The sequence below is a fragment of the Melanaphis sacchari genome, unplaced genomic scaffold, assembly GCF_002803265.2.
Source record: "Melanaphis sacchari strain LSU unplaced genomic scaffold, SCAv2.0 Contig13_pilon_pilon, whole genome shotgun sequence".
Taxonomy (NCBI): domain Eukaryota; kingdom Metazoa; phylum Arthropoda; class Insecta; order Hemiptera; family Aphididae; genus Melanaphis; species Melanaphis sacchari.
Genome location: NW_020270588.1, coordinates 2,674,744 through 2,695,976, shown reverse-complemented (window position 1 = coordinate 2,695,976; position 21,233 = coordinate 2,674,744).

Sequence of the window (21,233 nt, the reverse complement as noted above, 5' to 3'; positions counted from 1 at the left end):
ATAAATCGGTTTTAAAGGTTTTATGAAAGTCACGATTAATAATTTAATGATGAGGGATAAAGTAGAAGAAAAAACGACCGAAAATTCTGAGCTATATAAGTTTTTAAATACTTTTTAGATGTACAAGGATTAAAACAAATAATAATAATTACAAAATATAAACTATACTTGTATAATATACAAAACCTTAATATTTACATACGTTTATAACATTATTGAACTGTATATGCACATACCATAAACCTTTAAGGCAAAATATATTTTTTTATGAAAATTCATTTATTTTACTCTGTTTATTTTAAGTTATAATCATCCATTTACAATATTTATTAATATTATTATTATTTTATCGTTATATTTAGACAGTTTTATTTATTTTAGTCAACACTAGCTTATAAAATAAGATCTCAAATTTTAGTTTACAACACGATGATGTAATTATTACATTTCAACCTTAAACTGTTGGATACAAATTATTTATCATCTAATGGGATGTTATTTCAAAATTATTGAAAGATTTTATAACAATTATATATTATAATATTATAACTTAATAATATTTTTCTTCAAATATTACATTTTATTTTTATTTTTGGCTTCATAAAATATATAACTTTATGTTAATACTAAAGTAATTACAATTATAATTTTAAGTAAGTAAATTAGTAAATATTTAATCATATTATTAATGAAAATTGATTTACTTTGGTATTTCAGAAGAAATATTACCATTCTTCTTTAAAATTGTTGTTCTTCAATATTTAGCTACATTAAAAAAAAATAATGTTTTGTAAGTAAAAATAGAATAACACATTATATAGCTTATAAGAATTTAATAAAACAATGATGAGATCGAAAAGTCATAAAACATTTTAATTTTACTTTATTATTTAAATGTAGTATTTAATCGTACATAAATGGCTGAAATTAATTGACACATAAAGTAAGTAGGCACCAAAACTATTTTTACGTATTTTTTTTTTTTTTTATTGAAAAATGTTCAGTGATTTTCCTAGAAAATTCAAACCTATTAAAATATTTCAATTATTCTATTATCTCCATCAAAAATAGATTTTTGTTTTTAAAATAAAAAAAAAATAATATAAAATATATATATATATATATACATAATATATACATATAGGTATATCATTTTTTTTTTTTTTTTGTTACGTTCATAAGTTCATAACACAATTAAATTAAAAGTATTAAATATTATTGAAAATTATTTTTTAAGTAAATTGTTTATATATACATGATATTATGTAGTAAATATAGATAAAATGTATGTTACTAGCAACTAAACTATCTTGAGATATGCCACTAACATATATTTTGTGTTTTAGTTAATTTTTTTTGACACAAGTGCCTACGAATATATGGTTTAACATATAATATACATGTGACGTTTCTCATGTAAGTCACCTAAAATAAGGTAAACAAAATAAAATTATGTTTGTATTATTGGATACTAAAAAAAACTGGAAAATTGTTTGTGTTTATTGGTAAATTTAGTTGAGCACGGATCAGAATTTGAAATGTTATCCCCATTCACAAAAGAGCATAGAATAAAATTATGGCAAAAATATTTAACGAGGGTCATATGATAATTAATGATAAAATAACGCATATCACACAGACAAATGGCATTTGATAATGATATTCAAAAAATGTATTTTCTATTTAAATTCAATTTATAAAGCGTTGTGAAATAATGGTTATAATTATCTTTATGGAGAATATTCAGTACTTACCTATATTTCTATTTTATCCATATTTCTCAATTTAACCTGAAATATAAAATTTGTTTCTTTTTATATATTTTTAGAGCAAAAAGTAATTTTATATTTTAAAACCTAAGATAAACAAAAAAATCCAATTAACTTAAAAATGAGAATATTCTCAGTATTGAAAATAACATTGTCAGGATAAATCATTATATTTAGAATTTATCATTGCATTCATTTGAAACCATTATAGTAAAACCTCTATAAATGAATATCTCTCAAAAATTGAAACATCAATAATGGTAGCATTAAAAAAAAAAAATAATAATAATTTATGCAATGTATTATCAGTATCTACTTACATAAATGATAATACTTTTAATGTATATCAAGTACATTGGTTTTCAAATGTATATAATATTTTTAAGCTATTGTAAGTCGTAGTTTGTAAATTAGTAAATCATAATATAAATTATTTAAATATTAATCAGAATCAATTATAAAATAAAATTGTGAACATATTACATAAACATAATATAATATAGCATACCATATTTAGTCCAATAATGTGATTATCAATTTTAAAATAATCATAAAGATATCGATTGTTATATTTTATTAAATCAATATAATCGGTCCATAGTCATTTAAATGAACCACTTATATAACGATAAAACGATAACATTAACCATATAAAATAATAATTTATGAAAACTATTGTGTACGGCAATGAGTTTTTAATGAATTATTGTTTTCAATCTGTAGTTTATAATTTTTTGATATTCTTTCTTTCAATTATAATTTTATATATATATAATAAATAAAATATAATATTTGTACAAAATACATTGATATCAAACATTTTTTAGATACTTCGTCAAAAGTCACTAAATATAGAATACAATACAATATCAACTATCTTTATAAATATGAAAATGGTAATTTTTTCACGCATATTCTCTAAAACTACTTATCTAATTATCTTGTATTTTTTTTATTTTTTTTTTTTAATAAAATAGAATACTGCGGAAAATTTTTAAATCTAATTATGATTTTATAAATTAATAAAAATTAAGTCATTAATTTATTAAATAATTATTGGCAAGTACACACAAAAAGTTTTTTTTTTCATTTGTGTTACCATTAGTTATTATTGAAATAATCATTTTAGTAAATAGTTGATGTTGTATTACAATATAAAACTTTTTCGTTGTATTCGGTTAAAACTATTGAAACTTTTCGATTTTTGGTTTTTGGTCCAGAAAAAAAAAAAGAAATCGTATTTGGATCATTCAACAATTAATAAAGAAGAAAAAAATAAGAAAGGTTATTAAATATGTAATTTTAAAAACGAACTGCTATTATATGGTCAAAATAAAGTAACGCTTGGTGGGACAGTGTAGAAAATATGTAGAAAATATTATCTATACACTAAATCAAAGAAACAAAAAATATTATTTATCCACATGCGTCCACGCTTTACACTGTATGTTAGCATGGCAACTAAATTTAACACGAATGCATTTTGTACGGGCAAGAAGTGCACGGATACAGCTTATAGTTAACTGACAATAAGTTGTATTTTAATGTATATGTTACATATTTTGTAAAAATTGTCTATTCAATAATAATAAATTTAATGTTATTGATGATTAATAACAATAATAATTCATTATAGTCGTCATAGTGACTACAACATTGGCCGAAAAACCTTTAATTTATATGATATACTATGTCATTTAGAAATATATATCTATACTAAAACATAAACGTATAATACCTGATAATAATGGATAAATTACGTCACGTATCGTATATCAAGCAAATAATACGTTCATCTACCATGTTTAAGGTTACTTACCATTTCAGTAGATAGTAAGATCTCGATAATACGGCGTTAGAGCTCGGCAATATCCGTACACTACTGTGATGTATCCGTTTTCCGGCATCTCGTAAAAATATATTACTCAACCGATAACAAACTTAACTATTGGAAAAGCGACATTTAGACCTAAATAGAGGTATTATAAAATACTATTTAAATAACAAATACACTAGATAGGCATATTTAGTAAATATAGATACATATGATAACATAAGCCATTATTATTTTTCTCCTCTGTTACGCCGATATTGGCGCCAAACACGAATATGACATAAAAATGTATGTCAATGTGAAACGTCAAAAGTTTCATTAGAAGTATTATAATTTATATCGTCTATTTACCGACCGAAGAAATAATGACGAGGATGATTTGCAGTCGGCGAGAGTCGTTCTTATTATTTCATACCAATCCCTAATAGTGTACAGTGGTGTTTTATTACTGAAGTCCTTTCTCGGAATTCTCTATACTAAGGGTGACTAAGAAGTTAGACCGTGACGTGAGTTTAAGGCAATCACAGCTCTCTTTCATTATTTCATTTAATTTTTTTTTTATTTTTTTTTACAACTGTTTTTAATACATTTAAATATTTATTTAACCTACGAGTACAAAAAAGTAACTAACATAAATTACACTATTCAATTTTAGTTGCAAGTAATATTATGAATAAAAATGATTTACCTAACAAAAATTAATATATACGTATTTTATTTTTAAACTACTTTTTGATTATTATATATTCAAATTAATCGTTCATATAATTAAATATGTTAAAATATTTCCCGTGTAAATCTATAAAATAAAGCAAAGTTGGCTACTCCTGCTATATAATATCACACGTATACGCACAAGTACTATATAATACCACCGGCTGAGCGACAACGGGCGGTTAATCCCCGTGTCGTCTATAATACAATATCGTGTCTAAGCCCCCTCTGGAAACTCGGCGTGAGTTTAGGAGCATGACATTTTTCGTGGTCAAACTGTCCCGTAAAACAGAGTTTCCGCGCAATATAATAATATTATTTGTATAGTAGTCTTCATCCACGTTTAAATCAAGTGCACCGGTATGATCATAAAATTGCAATTTTAAGACAATATTATAATTTTATACGACGTATACATAAATAAAAATTGGACTGGTGTCTCATGGATTTTAATTGTATTTTTTTTTATTCCGTTAAAAAAAAAAACACACGTCAATAAACGCACTTTGTTTTAATATTATTCATCGTAATGTATTAATTGATAAAGTTTTTTTTTTCTTACAATTATTGTTTCAAAAGTTTGCACATTACACAGCCTTTGAAAATGCCACTTACTATGTTATACTATTAACTTAAATTTTTCAAAATTAATTTTTTTTTTTAGCATTTGCGAAATCTTTTATCCTGTAAATATTGGATTCTAAACAGTGCTTGACGCCATAAATGTTTTATTTTAACAAACTAATATTTTTTAAAACATATATTTTATAATTGGATTGTACTGGCTTCTTCCTTCAAAGTTTGGATTTGTATTTTTAATTTTCACATTTTATTATTGTTCTTAAAACAAATAAAAATACATTTTAAATAAATTATAGAAAAAAAATTCTATTTTGAGTGTTATATAATATTATATATTGGTCAATTTATACTCAAAGCTAATATTTTTGTTTCAATTTGAAAAAAAAAAAAATGATAATTTGATTAATTTATTATTTTAAAAGTAGATTTCCAATTAATTATATATGTTCAAATAGTTATTCAAGTCATAACATTCAAAAGTTTTTATATAGATAGATTTTATTAGGGCAACACCTTGAAATAACCTGCAATATATGTACAAATACATTATTGGTGAACACCGTTTGTGGGATAAAATGGGTTTTCCACTTTATCAACAAATATATTTTTTAATAAAACAGATTTCCGTTTCATTGCAATAATATAACGTCTATGGCATACGTCACCGATACCTTTTTGCACATCACTATAATAATAATAACAACAAAAATCGTTTATACCTAACATCAAAATATATGTGCACAAGAGTTATAAATTCAATTCCATGCTACGTGCCGAACGTATAATATAATATTAAAATGGCGTTCGTTCGATTTACTTTATTTAAGATGTTACATAAAAAGTATAAATTGGTTTAGACCCCAAGATATCATGTCCTAAACTTCGAGTAGATTATTGGTTGTTTAGTAATAATTTAATTCCAATGAATATAATACAAATTTATAATTTTATATAAATACGATATTTTAAATTATAATTTTATAAAAAAATAATGTAAACAAATATATATATATATATCAACTTGGGGTAAATCGCACAATATTAAATATTGTATTTGGCGTTAGATATTTATTATATAACTGATAGTGTAATATTATTTATTAATACATTGTGGATGGTCATATGGTATATTACGGGTATAAAACGCAAAGTTTTATATTATTCAAACGATTAAAATTTCATAATTCAGCTTAATGATGTATTAAAAAATAAATATACAGTGAACTACCTGTCTAAATATATGTATGGAGTGTGAAGCATATTATACATAATCCATTGATGTTACACCATATCTTATCTCTTGAGTTTATAATTTATACCACTTGGTAAAAAATTAATTGATAACAGAAAAAAATACATCAAATATATTTGGCTATAGTTTAAGAATAAAAATATATTGTGTAACATCACACACTAAGAACATACAGTAAATTTTAAAGTGTACCTATAAAATAATAATACAAACCTAGTATATACATAATGATAGACAGTAATTTTATTCGGTTATAAATACCTAAGAATTTTTAACAAATATTTGACCTGAAAAATATAGTGTACATTTATGTGTATAAAATATTTTAATTATTGAGTATACCTAACCATTGAGTGAGCTACTTAAATAGATGTGTTTAAATTGAATTTAATGGTAAATAATTTAATATGAAACACGGTTCTGAGCGGAGAAGGTCTGTTATCAAATATTTCTAAGGATATTTTACTATATATTTATTTATTTGTTATTTATAGGTCTTCTTTTAATACGTTAGATTGAACTAACTTTCACATAATAAATAAATAAACAAATAAAAATAAAAATTACAATTTTATTTACATTTAATAACAAAAGCTGTTATTAACTTATAAATCAATACGAACATCCAACGTACCGTTGAATAATGCAAATAATTTCATAGAATAAATATCTTAAAATTGATTCATCTAAATATTTTTTTAAATTTCATTATGTATAAAAAAGTAATAATTTTGCCATTTAGAAATATACTTAGTACATTCGTATAATACATTTTAAATTACAATAAAGAAACTATAATTGTTTTTTGTTTCTAGAAAATTATTTATTGTCTAATATCTACATAAAAATTTAAAAGTTTCATTAACGTTTAACTTTAAACAATAGCAAATTTTGATTTTAAATTAAAAAAAAAAAAAAAAAAAATTCTTATACACCTTTTTTAATTACTTTGAATAATCTCTATTAAAAAAAAATTATGATAAATCTTGTAATGTATTCTTTAACTGAAAGTGTTAAAAATATTATTTTCATAAATTTTGAACTTCAAAATTCATGATTTTGACAAATTTCATCAAAATTTTAAATTAATATGACTTTAAGAATAAAAAGAAAAATTGACTTAATTATCATATAAATATAATATATTCAATATTTTTTTAATTTCAATTAAAAATATAAAAATTCTGTACTATATTTTTTCAGAAACCAAAATGTTAAATATAAATCTAAAACGACTAAAAAAAAATGTGTCGACAATTTTAAATTCTTATAATATAACAAAAAGTTTAAATTATAGCAAGTTTATTATATGATTTATGGTACAATATTTTGTGAATAATTCAAGGTTCTACTATTATTTATCTTTTTAAGATATAGTTGTGTAGAGATATATATTTTTATTTAACAATGTAAAGACTAAATACTACATAGTAATATTCATAAAATTTTCAAAAATTTCTGAATAATTTTAACATGGTTAATAACTACAGTATTTTTATTTTTATTTTCTATTTAACTAAATTTGATTTATAGGTTATTTCACTTTTACATTAATTTGATTTTGTTCTTAAATATATTCTGCCAAACATGCATTAACTACTTTATAGTATAGACAACATATATAGGTGTATGGGTGTAGTAACACTAAATGTTTCGAATACAAAACAACAAAAAAAAATTAGCCAACATCTTTTTTTCAAGTTAACACACTATAAAAAGATGAAAATAACAAATATGAGCTATAATTAGCTCGAAAATCCTTTAAATTTAACAATTTATAACATAAATTTTATTTGTATATATTTATATATATATATATATATATATTATTGTTTTATACCATGTAAGTATTTAGTTATTGAATTAATTATAATGGGATAAATAAAACAAAATCATAATTTAGTGTGAACCAAAAAAAAAAAAAAAAAATATAAAACATGGCATATACATTATAAATATCGAAACGAGTTAAAGTAGTCGAATTGAGTGTATTTTTTAATAATTTTTAATTAAACATTACATTTTTATGTTTTGAAGTTTATTAATTTAATAGTGTAGTTATTTATGCGTTAGACGATTTTTCAAGTTTATTGTATAGTAGATACCATAATATATCCCGCTGCGAAATGAACTTCTGCACAGAAGCACAGATCAGAACTCGACCGCGTTGCATCGTTAACGATATATCATACCGTCAACGAAATATTATCAATGTGTAAACTTTGTATACTAAAAGAACCCAAGCAAACTAATTATAAGAATTCAGATAACATGTTGTGGTAAAATATTACATCTAAGGAGAATGGAAGCAACATTGTTGATGTAAAATAACCTATATACACATGCATGTTTGCAATGTCGAAATACACAGGTACGTGAACGTTTTAAATCAACAAACATATAATTATACACAGTGTATAAAAATATTCAATATATTTTTGACACATTTGTTAATATTTTTTAGTATAATATCCGATGTAAATAAATAAAAATATGCTGAATTACAGCTAGAAGATTGAATAGGTAAATAAAAATAAAAATATGTTATGACTTTATTACAGTTATTCATAATGAGATTTTATAATAATACAGTATTATATAATTTATCCAGTGAACTGTCACATTAAATATTTCAATTAAACATTAAGTTATAGTTAACAATATAGTATTTTATCGATTTAAAATTAGATCACAGAAAGATTCTTATTAAACAATTTATATAGAAACTTGAAAATTAAAATAAATCAACTTTTTTTTTAGGTCAAATTAATTGTTTCCGACGTAACTTTTTGAGACATATATATGCACTAGAGACATATTAGGACGAGTGAAAAAGAAAAACTTTTTTTAAGTACTTATAGCGATCGATTTTTAGTATTTTTTTTTAACAGAATTACAAAGATATTTGAAAAAATGAATGCATAAAAAGTTATCTCCCTATCTCTCTTCAATAAATAAAAACAAAACAAAAAACATAGTCAAATACATCCATTTTATAGTTTGAAAAGTTTAGTGAAAAATATATTATCTTTCTAAACTATTTTAATAAACACAACGTTGATGAAAATTAATTATAAACTAAACATGGAGTATAATATGTTTTGATGATAATTAAATAAATTAAATGGCGTATTCAAAAAATCACTTCTTAATGATTTGATTATTTCATCTATACTAACTGATAACTAACTGAAAATAAAAAAAAAGAAGGTAATTAAAATAAATTAAAATTTTCTTGTTAATTGAGTTCATTATTTGAATTTTTAAATATACAATATAAGTGATAGTGTATTTTGAATTTATTAAAATTAAATGTTAATATAACTGCATGTAGTTTTGTTAATATACACTATGAATGTAATGATGGAGATGTTTATTTCACAATAAAATTTGCTTTTAGGGAAATAACCCGAAAATGTTTAAGTGTAACTTCATTTTTAAATCTTAAAATATTAAACACATATTATAAACTGTTTTTTCTACTAGTCTTATACAGATTCTCTGGATTTCGTATAGAGATTTCTATAGGTGAAATGTTGGTGGTCATATTTTTTACAAAACTCTTCGAACTTTATATTTTAATCATTCATATTATAGTAAATATACTTTAATGTATAAGCTCATATGATCTAGTGACAATATGTAGAAGATATCTCTATTCTCTATCAATAGTACACGTTTTCTGTAACACATATTAAGTGTATACTGACTATAACGACTTGTATAATAGTTGCTGTACATGTTATAATACGCATGTAATATGAATTAACGATTCTTTTCATACTGTACTTGCTATCATTCTTTTCGTTAAATACGCCTAGACTAAGAGTATACAATTATGAGTTACCTAACCCAACTTGAGTCCAGACGTAGTTATTGCAATAAAAACATTATCAGATTAACGCTAAAAATTATTCTTGGTTTTCTTTGTACATATTTGAATATTCAACGTTGTTCTAAACACACATAAATTTAAATTTGAATATTTACGAGTATTGTTGAAAACAAATAATAAAGCAATATATTTTTTTCAGTTCAACAATAAAAATAGAGTGACAAGGAAAATATTCTTGCGGATTACCAACACGTTCAACACATTTTTCATATTTAATTTATTCTCATTAAAATAATTGTAAACACAAGATTTACATAAAACTGCACTAACAGTATGAAAACAAAAAATCCAAATATTATTCATTCATAAACAAATTTAATTTTGATTGCTGATTTGATGAAACGCGCATTTGGAACCAATTTAGCATCAAATACTTATAAATTAAAACTAATTAAATGAAGCATAAATGCGCTTAAAAAACATAACACAACATAATGATTGGTGGATCAATTGATTAATAAGTAAAACAAAAAAAAAAAAAAAATAAAAAAGTAGAATGTGAATATTTATTTGTTATTATACATAATACGTGCATATATTTCCATAAAGTAGTTTTAAAAAATTTATTTTATAAGTTAGATACTACCCTACACAGTTTAGTATTCATACATGAAAAATGTCATATTTAGTACACAAAATAAAAATTGGTCTGATTTAATGTAAAATTCATGACAATCAGGTAACAGGTGTGTGGTAATAGTTATTTATTTTAAATTCACAACATATTTTAAAAATTGATTTTACATTTACAGCAGATATTGAAAAATAGTTTAAATTTTATAGCTATTTAATGTTACTCAATTACTCATACGATACCATATCTTAAATTTATTTCTACGTTCATGACAGGAAATATGTTAATATATACACAAATATGTCATACAAATGACATATAACTTAAAACTGAGTGATTTTTTTTTGAACTTTTTTTTCTATTTACTTTAAAATTTAAATACAAATACAATATTATCATACTTAAGGTATGAAGAAAAAAAATCGATGATAACACGATAAATGTTTTGCGCTTGCTAAAATAATTTTCAACACAAGTCATGAGTTGAAGCAAAAACGTTTCTATGTTTTGATGGGGAGCTTAAGACAAGAGGATTTTTGGTATTCGTAATAAGTGTCTGTTAAGTGTTCTTAAGTCAAACTTTTGAAGAATTAGTTAGAAAACTTTTTTCTTAATTTTACCAGACTATATATAATAAATAATTACAGAGATACGTTTTACAGAATATATTAAGTTAATACTGACATCGGGAATATCGACACTTTTTAATTATAATTTCCCCATTCAGTAACGTATTGAATAGATAGATAATTAATAATATATTTAAGTTACAACTATTAAGATTATAAATTACCACAGTTGTTATTAAGTAAGTTATAACTTCTTGTATTTACAATATCCTCATTTGACGAGTATACTATTAATCGTAATTAATCATTATTTTGTCTGTCACGAACCAAAACTTTAACATCTTAAAAAAAATTAAACACTGGCAATATGAAAAACAAAAAAATTAATTTGAAAATGGAAAACAAATTTTGAAAATGACAAACCAGTAGCTATTTAACTAAACGGTTAAAAAAAATATTATGAGTTTATTGATCCAAAAATGTTCATAACGAAACTTAATGAATATTGGTATAGTGTGATTTTAAGTAAAAAGTGTTTCTTCTGTGTAATAAGCTATAATGATAGTAAATGTCCTGAGCTTAACGCGACTATATTCTTTTTATTTTTTATCAAAAAGTTATATTATTGTTTTGATTTCTAATTAGATGTTGCATTTGTTGATTTTTGGAGCTTGATTGTGTATGTTTTAAATATATCCAATCATACTTATTGAATTCTAACCAAATACATTTTTGGATAGTAAATATTATCTCTGTTGCTATTTTATAGATGCAACTCAGTTTCGTCAAGCAGTATAAATAAGCTGTTTAGTTGTCGAGCACCATTAATTGTCTACACATAGTGCTAAATGATCCTTAATGCAGAAGATTTTGTGAAGTCACTGTGCTATACTATTCATAATTAGTACTTTAGTTCAATTTTATTTCTAATACAAATAACTATTATAGGTATATAAATTCTACTTAATGATAAATTTATTATCAAATAATATTACGTCGTCTCCTTATCTAGACAATAATTATTATACTTCCAATATTTATATTCAATTATATTTTATGCACGGAAAGTGATACCTAGGAAAAGTTTTTATTGTTCACCCCCCTCCTTATCCGGAAATTTTCTCACATTATGCAAACTTGAAAATTGAATATTTGTTTTTTTTTTATTATTAATAATACAACATTAATAGTATATAACATTATAGCTAAAATATTTGAAATTTAAGACAATAGAGATGTAATGTATGGTGTTGGTATTTGAATATAGTCATTGGATGGTGCAAATGACCATAGTTTCCAAAGCATAATTTAAAAAAAAATGCTATGTAATATTAATACAGTGTAGATTAAACTTCCAAATCAATAATAATTTTCAACGAAATGCACGCAGAGATAAATATTAGAGGGCCTTAAACAACAATAAACTTAGTACCTCTTATTATTTACATTTACGATAATACTTACTAAGATTTACCTCCCCCCCCAAAAAAAAAAAATAGGTACGGTCTACTGTACATGGTTCTTAATTGATTTTTACTTGTATTCGATAAGTACAAATTTTAACTTAAAATTACTTTTAAATCAGACGATATGTTTTATTTTTTATTGGTGTGTGAAAAAATACATCCTAATTATTGTTATGATTTAATCGGATTATCTTATATATAATTTGGGATCGTCACCAACGTTCTGTAAAATAATATTATTTTTACTGTATATATTATGTCAATATGAGTAAGCCATTTAGTAAGCTTGATAAAAATATATATTTCTGAATTTTTTATAAATTTGTTTATATTGTTTGTATAAACTTTTGTGTGAATAATTATAAGTTAAAATAATCATGAATGACGTATTCATTCGACAGTGATTTAATAGTATCAATAATTTATATAAATATAATTTTACGTCGGTATTCATATTATAATTTATAATAAAATAATAACTGTGTTCTTAAATTATATTATTTCATTAATTTTATATCATGTCATATTTATATAATCTATAATACATTATATAAAAATAAACAAATGGTTAAATAAATTGTAAATGACGTGATAAATCTATTATGAGCAAGCGCATGTGGGCTACTAATCGATTTCCAGAATGGTGGATAAATCACTCATCGTAAGTTTTTGGTTCGAGATGGCACTTACGTAATTTTGCGTGCCACTCGTAATTTATTGCTCGTGTTTTTTGTGCATTTTTTTTACGTCTATAACCGATATTCACGTTTGCATGTATTAGCGTTTTTAAATTTACAATTTTTTTTTCTTACATAAGTACGATAAATGATTAATGAGGCCCATGGCATTTGCTGATATCCCGGAACGTTGTTTTCGGTCATAAATATTTGGTTATCTACTTGCATGCGCCAAATACTATTTTTATCGCAAGCCGTACACAGTACACGTTAAAATAACTACTAATAAAATACCGATATTAATATCATATTGGCGTAACAATTGTTTTCGTAAAAAATAGAGTTGATTTTATCATGGTAAATTATCGGAACTAATTTATAGTTTTGTATATGGTTTAAATGTTGTACTAATTTTATATCGATTAATATTAAAATACATGTTAAAAACCATTGATGTTATTTGGAAGTATTTAAATACATATTGTTTTGTGGTCGAAATATGATTTTAATTTAAGTTTTTTCAAAAAAAAAAAAAAATAATATTTGTTCCTCACGTGAGTATGATATTATATGTGAACAGTAAAATGCAACAATAAAACTGCCAGCTACGTTAATGGTACAAAAATGTATCGATTTGAAATGGATGTCGATTTGTGATAATATAATAACGACACATTTTTGACTCAAAAAACTGCTGCACGACATGAACAATATTATTATTCAACAAAAGTTCTGTGTACATAATATATTATTGTTATTATTATAAAACTTCCACTCGATATCGTTGTTTGCTCGTCATTTCAAATACGCGACAAGAATGCAAGAGTTAGAAAAAGACAGTGAATGAGAGAGATATCGAAAAAAAAATGAAAAACACACAAGGGTTCACGGGACGTTTATGTATTTTATTAAACGTGGGTATAAGTAGATTATTTATTAAAATTAAATTTCGCACAATCGCCGTTCGGAGCGAATGCAAAATGAGCCATTTCGTATGCGAAAAATAACAACGATGGTTATCCATAATAAAATACAATTTGAAGAATTTGATTATCACAAAATGGCGGACGCAATTCACTACAATATTATTGCAACATGGCATACTGTAATATTGCAATTTAATAACGTATTTGTAAATATATGTATAAACATATATTTATGTTTATTATAAATAATATAATAATAATGAGTTCACATCAGCTAATGTTAATTATTGTCGTCGATATTGTGGTGACTTGGGGCATATTTTTATCGATTCATCTGTATACAGTATATTATATCAATATTATTAATAACTATTATTAAATTAAGTTTGTCTGTCTGTCTATTCGTCATAACTGCTATGTATATTATCCCATCATGTTACGTGAATTGCTATTGTTCCTTTATAATTTAGTGTTCAGGATTATCTGTTTAACGTGCTATATAATAATATATTCGCCTAAATAAATATTTGTGATTTGGAGCAAAAACATTTTATAAAGTTTGAACTGCCTCGAAAGCGTAATAACTGTGATAGAACCATAATTGTATATTAGATGTTTACCATATTATATTTTATAATTTTTTTTGTTTTTTAACGGAAATTCATTAAAAAAATTGCATTTCTTTAAATGTAACTTATCCTAAAATATACAGTTAATTGTTATGACTACATATTATAGATATGTCAGCATTATATTTCAATATAATGTGAAGTTGAAATTATTATTTCCACTAAGCTACTTTAGTATAAAAAGTATTTAACACCAACAATTATATTATTTGATAGTTAAAAATAATATTAATAAAAAAAAAAAAATGCATAAAAATTACAAGTAGATAATGAAACATTTTTTAAAAATAAGATGAAAAATATTAGATATCTGTCAAAATTTCAAAATATAAACTAAAATTAGTGAGATTGCTAGACTGATAAAATAGGCATATTTTTACATTGATCATAATATATAGTGCATTTGTATATCGTATGATAACAGTAGGTACATGATAATATATTCTGTAAATAAAGAACATAATAATATATTTTATAGATTATTGTTATCATGAATTTACACAAAAAATAAAAAAAAAAATAATAAATCATTTGCGAGAGATCTATAACCAAATCCGGGAGAGAATCCAGTGTTAATCATTCGGTTCGTTCGTTGCGAAAGCTGTTACTATCACGCACGACTGACGTCTCTACGGTACCAAAAGCAGCTGCAGCTGTAGTTGTATAGATGTGTGAACTTTTTTTTAGAAAATGGTCGTCCTTAATAATAATAATAATAATTATTATTACTATTATTATTATGATTTATTTCATGTTTTATTCCATATAAACATTTAAACATATGTATTGCCACGATGACCTGTATATACTTTTGTTCATATTTAATCATAATATATGATATTCAAGAACAGTTAATTTGTTTTTACGATTTGTTGTATATAGATTTTTTTGAAAAATACTTTTAAACTAATATTATTATTTTTGATAAGTACAATTTTCGTTAACAAGCATATATTTGAATTACTTATATCAATATTTATTATTACCGAGAATATTTTATCAAAACACCACATTTTTAAAAAATATATTTTTATAATTAATTGGACTTTTTATTTTATTTATCATCACGTTTTCGATTAGAAAATTTGATTTAGTTGATACCTTTGTGAGTCAAAAGTATTAAAATACTACTTAAGGAAAGTATATTCTTAGTAATTGCTTTTAATGGCTTAGAAAGAAAATAATAAAACGACTAAAGATATGTAAACAATACAGTTTTCCATAAAATATATTTTTTTTTAACATTGTTTCATACCCTTTTATAAATTACGAACAAATCTTAAAATTAAAAATATTTAACTAACTGAAATCCGTAGTTATACAATAAATGTAATATTACATATATTAAATTCAGAATATCAAACAATGAATTAATCTAAAAAGGATGTTCTAGTGTTTTGTAAAATAGCTTTTTTTCTAAGAATTATTAATGTTTATTTTAAGTTTAATGTTTTATTGAACTGAAACGTCTAACCTTCATTTTATAACGTTAAGTAAAAATTATAAGCTAATTTATTTTATAGAGAAAATTTCAAAAAGAAAAAATATTTTAATATTGTATGCAGAGAAAATCATAAATTTCTCCAAAAGAAGAACATTGAAAAAACATTATTACAATTAGATTGAATTAATATGTCAATTAAAAATTAAATTAAATTTTTGAAGTAGAAAATTGTTATTAAACAAAAAAAACAAACAAAAAAAAAAAAACAAAAATTATTAAACATGGTTATAGTGCATCTGGAACATTAATAAGAACCTTTTGCTCTGTTATAGTTTATCGACTATAAATATTTTAATTTTATAGATTTATCATAATTTATAAAATGTATATACTAACCCACTCAATCATGATATTTTATACCTAATAATTATGTATTATAATTTATAAGTATTAAATATGTATCTAGAACATTTAAATATATTAAATTTAAAGTAAGGATTAAATATCACAACTTCATAAATTATAATATACTAATATAATGATTATTACTAAAAATTTAGGGCTTATAAGCTTTTTTTGATATCTGGATGCATACACATTTTATTTGTGAGTAATTTTTATAATAAATTATCGTGTATATTATATAATGGCCATAATTTTATAATTTAAATATCCACCATTTTTTTTTTTTTTTTTTTTTTTATTTAATTAAATTAAATTTAAAATGATTAAAATAAATATAATTCTACGGTTAATTTTAATATTTATTTGACATTTATAGGAAATAGATTGGGTTTTTCAGTAATGTGTAATTAAAAATCTAGTTAGTAGCTATATATAAATATTGACATTATCATTTTTATTTTTTATTTATTAGAAATATTTACAATCCAAATATTTTAATATAACATTACAATTTACAAGTAAATTTTATGAAAGTATACAGTTATTAAAATTACATTTATTGTTACAAATAAAGAAAAAATACATTTAAACTACTAGGATGTACTCGTATTTTGATAATAAAAATAAAATATGTGATTGGTATTTATTTTTTTTTTTTTATACTATTATTTATAGGTAATATAATATATTGTGGTGTAATTACATAATGTACATATATTAAATTACATATAATATATGTTTATTTTTTTTTTTTTTTTTGGCACTATTTATTGCATTAAACCTTGTTGTACTTATCGATTCCACGCGGAATATTTATATTTTACTTTCAGTTACTTTCGATGAATATTGAAATAGGGGTTACAATACTTAAATTTTTTACGTAAATTAAAGTTGTATAACACATTATCAAATATACTGTAATGATGTGCGATTAAGCTTAGATTTAATAAATGTATCATAAAACAATTATAATAATCAATAGCCATCAAGAACATAAATTTAAATTAAATCGATAGATTAAATAGTGATATCGTATCAAATAACCCAAATGTTAAACACATCACACACATACACACACACACATTACATATAAGAAGGCAGTTTTTGGCTATCACACACTAGTGTCATTCTGATCCTTTTGTATAGATGTTAAAAAGCGAGTGTAAAAGACTTCGCAGATCATCTATGCAAAAGAATAATGTTATAAATTAAATTAAAAATATAAATATGTGTCTAAGTGTTCAAATAAAAAAATTAATAATTGTAAATCGGATCTTATCATTAAAATATATAAATCGATCACCTTATTCTGTGTTTAATACACCAACTTCAAACGTCAGTTGAGTAGTCGTTACGAAAATCATAAAGTAATATACTAACATATTATATAGTTAAACCCTAAAGAAATTAATTTAATGATTCATTATCGTTTCCAATTATATCACCCTATTTTAAATCATTACAATACGTTGTTTATGGACGGTACCTCATATTTTTGTCTTTTATCTTAAGCACCATAATATTTTCAAGAGCGAAAATTCTATCCTCTGAATTTTTCTTGGTCTACATTTTATAATATTTTGATCGGATATTTTGTTTAAAGACCTTGAATACTTTCAGTGTTCTGTAATTATTTTTGCATAAGTACGTAAGTCCCGAATTGTTACAACTTTTTTACAAAGAGTTGAGTCAATCGAATAAAATAACAACTAACAGTTAACAACCGCAATATACTACATCATGACCATGGTTCAATGGCCAGAAATAAATTTTGGCGACTATTTATGGTGCCTATTATAAACTAATGTATAAACAAATGACATCATACACTATATCTGTAGCTAAAAATAAGCTTTAATACGACCTTCCAGCACCTATCTAATTAAAAATGTTTACATATCTGTTACTAATAATATTATACGTTAATATTCTTATATAAATCGTATGCGATCGTACCCTCGTGAAAGTGTTACTAAATAAGTTTCATGCATGCGCTGAACACCAATAGTTTTAGTGTACTAAATTTGAAATATAGTACCAATTTTGAACACAGCCGCCGTTAGTATAATAATAACAATACCGTTGCTGCAGCAGTGTCTGCTGACACATAAATCAAATTAATGGGTAACGCGGTGGCCGTTTAGAGAGTACATATTATACCCAGTACTGTAAACTTTGCTCGCTCTACCTTTTCCCCAGAACCCTGTGTAAACGCTGCTTTTTTTCCGTAAAACAGAAATTTTGCACTGCATATACACTCTGCTGGGGAATAACAACTGATGTTTGAGGTATTGCCGACAACTTCGCAGCCTTCCAGGTCACACGTGGTGACTGTAACATTTGTGCAGCATTACCACTACCACATAGTGTTCTCCAACAAAAAAGGCAACAACGAAACTTTCAAGTTTTTAACTTTTACACCAAAAAATTATACATATTCAATGAGATTCGGTTCACTGGATATGTTCACCTCCGTTAAATCCTTTAACTATGCATTTATTAAAATAATGGTTTTTGATATTCTTATAGGTACACGTGTTACGCTATACTTTTAAATACTTAGGATTATTGATCGATATAAATACTTTTTTTTTTTTTTTTTAACAGGAACCACCCATTTTTGCTATAAATTGTTAAAAATATGGTTTATTTTTTTTTTAAATATAACGTTCAAAAACCAAATATGTGTTTTTTATTTTAAAATTTGGGCTTTAAATATATCTAAGCATTTCATTAGCAACATTTTAAATTAATGCATAATCAAAATTTAAAATAGCAATGAGTAACATAATCATAGTAAATGGTAAATTACTGCATAATTGTATAAATACTTAAAACGCACAATCCGATTATAGTAATACAATCTATAGACTAACTAACTTCCATTTCAATATATTAATAATTATTAATTTTTATTGTAATTAAACATTTATAATTATAGTACAGTAATCATATATATATATATATAAATAATTAAGAGTGATTATTTTTATAATATTAAGATATTAATATTAGCAGTGTAAGTGATAATGAGCGATAGCGACAGTTACGCGTATACGTTCTTCCAACATATAGTATTGCAAATAAAATCAAATATTTTAAAGAAAAAGTGGATGTATATAAACTCTTAATTAACAGAGAAAAATGCACTTTGTCCTATTGTTACTTGTTAGTCATTATTATTACTCCATCACCCTGTAGAAAGACTACTAATTTATTACATAATTGTATCAACTTTATATGTATGCATTAATTATAATTTAATATTATATAGGATATATCTAAACTCACCTGTGATCTGTGTTCGAATTCAGAATGAAGGCGAGCAAGAAAAAGCATTCATCTTCAAAATTGGATTTAATTCAACTATAATGAATACTAAAGCAACATAAAAATGAGCTACCTAATATTATTATGTACCTATACAATTATTTACATAATTATAACATTTTGTACAGATGTTTTCTATTTTAAGTATCAAATGTTCAAATAATATTATACTTAATGTAAAATGGCATATAAGGTAATCAAACAATTAATACGAACTCAGTAAAATTAATACAGCGGTGAATACGGGATGTTTGAAATCAATTTTTTTCATTATTATTTAGATAGTTGAATCGCCCAAAACGAAGATTCAAGTTGATTAATAGTTTTATTTTTTAATTTTTAAGTTCATGTTCCGAATAAAATATAAAATATAATAGCAGGATAGGTGTTTACCTGCAAAATGTTTCATTTTCTTCGACAAAACGATGCGCTCATAGTAACTATAATACGTAATAGTTGTGTACGGTGTTGATTTGGTTTTTAATAAACACGCACATTTTTATTTTATTGATACTTAATAATTAAAAAAAATAAAAAAATAAAAAAATACAATCTATCATTCTACCATAAATGCTTTTTCGTTGTTTAAATTTATATTTTTTCTGCGGCCATAACTGTTCATCGTAGTGTATTGTTGAATAAAATATCCTATAATATTTTTCCAAAAATAACGCGAATTTGCAGATGAGACCGAACTCACGTTACTTCCCTAGTTTTTTCTCACTACATATACATTTGTTTGCTGAGTTTAATTAAAAATACCTGTATAGTAAAATAAATGTACCACAATGTGGTAATAATTGGCTTTACTACTCGTATCTACACAAACTACCGCATTCTAATAGGAAGTCGTATTACCTGTACGAATGCTGGTAAATGCGAATGCCAATACCAGCCGTCCATTCTATTCGTGATAAAATTATGTCTAAAATACAATACATAAGTAAATTTTTATAAGTAAATGAACTATTTTTTTCGCATATAACGTTAAATCATGCGTGATAATACAAAAAAAAAAAAAAAATTATAATTAAAACTTACACTATAATGTTCTAAAAGGATTTTTGTTGTCTGAATCACAGTGAACACACACGTTTTATCGTATACATTAACTTTATTAAAACTATATAGTATAAGAACCAAACAATTATAATTTTATTTTAAATA